Here is a 6,000-nt window from a genome sequence, read left to right on the forward strand (position 1 = left end):
CAGTGTTTTAAAAGTTAAATGAAGAATATATTTGCATATAAAAGTCCGTGGTGGCTCAGATGGTAAAGCGTCTGCCTACAATGTGGGAGACCTGGGTTCAATCCCTTGGTTGGGAAGATCCCCTGGAGAAGGAAATGGCAACCCACTCCAGTACTCTTGCCTGGAAAATCCCATGGATGGAGGGGCCTGGTAGGCTACAGTCCAAGGGGTCGCAAAGAGTCAGACACGACTGAGCGACTTCACTTTCACTTTTCAAAATATTGGATATTTCAAAATACCTAATGGATTGGCCTTAAATGCAAAAAAAAAAAAAAATGTAGAATATTCTATTCTACCAACATTATTACCATTATGTTCTTATACTTCTCAGCATAAGATGTGGTTCCACCTCAAAATAGGAGTAAATATATTAAATATTCATTGGAAGGACTACTGCTGAAGCTCCAATACTTTGGACGCCTGATGCAAAGGGTCAACTCACTGGAAAAGACCCTGATGCCGAGAAAAAGATTGAAGGTAAAAGGAGAAGAGGGCGGCAGAGGATGAGATGGTTAGAATGCATCACTGATCAATGGACATGAATTTGAACAAACTCCGGGATATAATGGAGGACAGAGGAGGCTGCATGTGCAGTCAGTGCATAGGGTCACAAAGAGAGAGACGTGACTTAGCAACTGAACAATAACAATATCTTAAAATACACGAACCTTCGAGATATTATTTATCATTTTAATTGTATTATAAATAACTTTTTGTTATGAAGACAGAGTAACTTTCTTCCAAAAAACATTGAGTTGCCAACAAAACGCTTTTTACACAAGAACTGTACATTTTAGAACTAGGTAAACGAAGGAGATTATGAATTAGTCATTTGCTCCACTTCCACTGGTACCATTCCAGCTCCCTCTCTTTCTAATTCCACTGTTGCTCGTTTATAGAAATCACTACTTATGATGAGTTCTTGTGATATTAGGAAGCTCCCTCCTTGTTTCGATTGCACGTATTTTGGAAGCAAGTCATGCCTTCACTTGAATCCAGCTTCTTTATACATTGTTTTATAGCTGTATCAAATTGTTATTTAAACCCCAGGTTGGATCAGCAATGTAATCTGCTGGGAAACACCATACTGGGAGAACAAAGCATTAATATTTATTGAAAAATTTGTAGACAGTGGTCTCAGTTATATATCTTTGACTATTTCTGAGGTACAAAATCTGTTTTACTGATGAGAAAACAAGAACTCTGAGACAAGAGATATTTAGGAACTTGTTCAAAGACACAGTGCCAAGGTTGATATGCAAACTGATATCTATCTGGATTTCAAAAGTCTTTATTATTTTCATTGTATCTCACTAATCTTCATTCTAGGAAGTCCAAGTAGCAAACTGAAATGACAAAAGTTTCTTAATCCTTTAGACTGAGATGGAAGATATCTGAAATTCTTGCCCAATGTGAATGCTTCATGACCCTACTGAACTACAGATTACCATGATTCCTCCCCTTGGCCTTTTGCTAATAACTAATGTGACCTTGAACAATTCATTTCATCATTTTCAAACTTAGTTACACATATATTAAATTTAAAGAAAACTGCTCAAACACGAGACTATCGTTGCATCTGTGATATCTTATTTTATCCTTATTCTAATTCCAAAGCAGAATTTTAGTGAAAATGTTAATTGCATTATTTTTCATATTTTTCTATCTTTGAGTATAAAGGGTTATAATTGTTGCCATTTATTGAGTGTCCTGTTATTTGATTCAAAATAATATAAAATTTAAAAAATAAAATAAAATAAAATTTTGAGTTACTCAAGTAAACGTCAAACTGACTATGTATATTTAATATTAAGAGAGTCACATATCCACAAATGGTGAAGATCAAAACTCATGAAACTCAGTCTCAAGTAACTGCCAGAGTGTAATTCACATAATTTTATAAAGCCATAATCTTCATGTGCTCACCCTAAACAATGAATAGCTAATTTATAAAATTGATATGTGCTAAGCCCACAAATTAAATTACTCATCATGCAAGTAAAACCAATATAGTAATTGTCATCACCCATACCTCTCTATTAGAAGCAAACAGAAAATGCTACTCACCATGGTTAGTACACTGAGGACACAATAATAGTTGAGATTTATGAAAAAAAAAAAAGTAAATTCCAAAGTTTTCCATTACTAATTTCTCTGTGCAATTATCATTTGTATTTTGAATTTAAAATTTCAGATTATATGGAAGTCTCTGAAGTAAAATTTCACAAAAGTTTATATGACTTCTCCTGATGTAGTTACTTATTGTAACAATTTGGTAAATCAAACTGATGGCAAACAGAAAGAATATACAGGTAAACAGAAGTTATTTAGCTGGATGGAGGGCTCACAATTATTCAACATATCATTATATTCAATTATTCTACTACTCAGTATATTATTAAAAATGGAAATATTTTTCACAGAACTAGAACAAAAAATTTCACAGTTTGTATAGAAATGCAAAAAACTTTGAATAGTCAAAGCAATGTTGAGAAAAAAGAATGGAACTAGAAGAATCAACCTGCCTGACCTCAGACTATACTACAAAGCTACAGCCATCAAGACAGTATGGTATGGGCACAAAGACAGAAATATAGATCAGTGGAACAAAATAGAAAGCTGAGAGATAAATCCGCACACCTATGGACACCTTAACTTTGACAAAAGAGGCAAAAATATACAATGGAGAAGAGATAATCTCTTCAATAAGTGGTGCTGGGAAAAGTGGTCAACCACCTTTAAAAGAATAAAACTAGAACACTTTTTAACAGTTAACATACATAAAAATAAACTCAAAATGGATTAAAGATCTAAATGTAAGATGAGAAACTTTAAAACTCTTAGAGGAAAACATAGGCAAAACAGTCTCTGACATAGAACACAGCAAGATCTTCTATGACCCATCTCCCAGAGTAATGGAAATAAAAGCAAAAATGAACAAATGGGACCTAATTAAACTTAAAAGCTGTTGCACAATGAAGGAAATTATAAGCAAGGTGAAAAGACAGCCTTCAGAATGGGAGAAAATAATAGCAAACGAAGTAACTGACCAAGAATTAATCTCAAAAATATACAATCAGTTCATGCAGCTCAATACCAGAAAAATAAACAACCCAATCAAACAATGGGCCAAAGAACTAAACAGACATTTCTCCAAAGAAGACATACAGATGGCTAACAAACACATGAAAAGATGCTAAACATCACTCATTATCAGAGAAATGCACATCAAAACTACAATGAGGTACCATTTCACGCTGGTCAGAATGGCTGCTATCAAAAAATCTACAAACAATGAATGCTGGAGAAGGTGTGGAGAAAAGGGAACCCTCTTACACTGTTGGTGAGAATGCAAACTAGCACAGCCACTATGGAGAACAGTGTGGAAATTCCTCAAAAAACTGAAAACAGAACTGCCATATGACCCAGCAATCCCACTGCTGGGCATACACACCAAGGAAACCAGAATTGAAAGAGACACGTGTACCCCAATATTCATTGCAGCACTGTTTACAATAGCCAGGACATGGGAGCAACCTAGATGTCCATCAGCAGATGAATGGATAAGAAAGCTGCAGTACATATACACAATGGAATATTATTCAGCTATTAAAAAGAACACACTTGAATCACTTCTAATGATGTGGATAAAACTGGAGCTTATTATACAGAGTGAAGTAAGTCACAAAGAGAAACGCCAATACAGTATATTAATGCATATATATGGAATTTAGAAAGATGGTAACAATGACCCTATATGTGAGACAGCAAAAGAGACACAAATATAAAGAACAAACTTTTGGACTCTGTGGGAAAAGGCGAGGATGGGATGATTTGAGAGAATAGCATTGAAACATGTATATTACCATATGTGAAATAGATGGCCAGTCCAAGTTCGATGCATGAAACAGGGCACTCAAAGCTGGTGCACTGGGATGACCCAGAGGGAAGGGATGGGGAGGGGATAGGGGGAGGGGCTCAAGATGGGGGACACATGTATACCCATGGCTGATTCGTGTCAATGTATGGCAAAACCACCACAATATTGCAAAGTAATTAGCCTCCAATTAAAATGAATTAATTAATTAAAAAAAACAAATATAAATGGATAGATTTATTTCTGTGATGAAAATGTTTGATACATCAAGGAAGAATCAATTCTTAAACACTAACCAGCTTGAAATTTATGTTTAATTATTTCTGTTTACCTTACAATTTTGAGCTAGGTAAAAGTTAAATGAGAAATATAATCTTTTTAAATAGCAGTTGGCAATAATGGAATTTTATTTAGCAAAAAAAGAATAAGCACATTTGTGTAATATGGTATAGATAGACATTAAAATATATATTTTCTATATTCTAAACTCATTAACATGCATATTATAATCGTTGAACACAAATTTAGTACACTATTGACAACTTTAGTCGTAGTGTCCAACATTTAACTCACAATTTGTGATTGGAAAATAAATGTCCTCTTGAAATAAAAGATTATTTTATTTTTGTATAACCCACTAGAAGATGAAGCATTTTAATATCTAAGTACATTAGGGATGAGGTTATTGATTGAGGAAAAGTCACAAGTTGAGAGCCAGATGTGCTCTGACACCCCTTTAAAATATATCCTTAATGAATTAAAGAAGCATCTAGCTCTTCCTTTGTTTAATTAAGTAGGTGCTAATTTAAGTCAGTCCCATAGCATGATATTCAAGTTCTACTCTGTGTAGAGACTCTAAGACATTCTTGCTTTATCGTTATCATCAATGATGATGATATTTTTTTACCACAAATTGTTTACCACCACTATGATCATCATCTAAATCATTATACCTCTAAAACTCTCATAACTCAAAGACTGTAGTGTTAGGAGTAAAACTAAGTTCATCCAAAGTATAGAGGAGAAGCATGGTTTAAATACAATTTTAAACAAGGCAGCATATGCTCTTTACTGCTAGGCGATGGCAGCATCATGTGGCATGCAGGAATCAAAGTGAACATCACTCAAAGGCAACAAAGGTAGAGTATAGATTCCAAAGTGAAGGGACAGAAATATGAACATCAGTTGACCCTGCAAACCACAGCCACAGCTGCTACCCAGAAGATATCTTGCAAGTGAGAAATGCTACCTGAATTTAAATCAGAATAGGAAGCAAACTCTCCTTATGCTTTGAATACAATTTTTTTAAAATCAGTACCATGTTCAAGGCCATTTATTGTATTTTTATCAAAATACAATTATTTGAAATATGATTTAATATTTAAGTTAATATATAGGGATATAAGTTAACATGTAAGAAAGCATCCCAGGTTATTCTAGTATTCTGAATCACTTCACATCTGATGTATTTGTAAGTTTTCGATATCTAGGTTTCATGTCCTGATTTGGCAGATGTTTAAAATAGATGTACCATATGGTCTACTAAAGATAACATTATCAAATTCAGTATGTAACTCCTCATGTTCAAATATGTCCTATTCAGTTATTTTAAGTCACAATGTCTCCTTAATTGTCTGCTGGAAGAAAAATATGCAACCTTACAACTCACTGGTGTCTGGGATTTTTGTAGGTGACCCATGTACAATTTTGCACAAAATAATGTTCCTGCCATAAGAAAAGAATATTCTAGAGATCAAGAAAGACAAGACAAACAAGGAAGACAATAAGTAGATACACTGCATTAGTCTAACTGCATTACATTAAGATGTTGGTAAAGATAGTAAACAGTGGCTGAACGGCAATAACTTCTCAGTAACTGATTTGCACTAGTGTTTGAATGCATGATTCCATTTAGCATGATGAGGGAGAAAACAGTTTACAGTTTCGGCTTGGACACACTTTATATGAGATGTCCATAAAACAAACAAGGAAACCGAGTTATGTATACACATCCAAAAATCAGAATAGCGGTCTAGGCTGGCTCTAAAAAAATTAGGAGTTATTAACAATTAGGTGGTATTTAA

The sequence above is a fragment of the Giraffa tippelskirchi genome, chromosome 8 (assembly GCF_054371585.1).
Source record: "Giraffa tippelskirchi isolate mGirTip1 chromosome 8, T2T-mGirTip1v1.2.pri, whole genome shotgun sequence".
Lineage (NCBI taxonomy): Eukaryota > Metazoa > Chordata > Mammalia > Artiodactyla > Giraffidae > Giraffa > Giraffa tippelskirchi.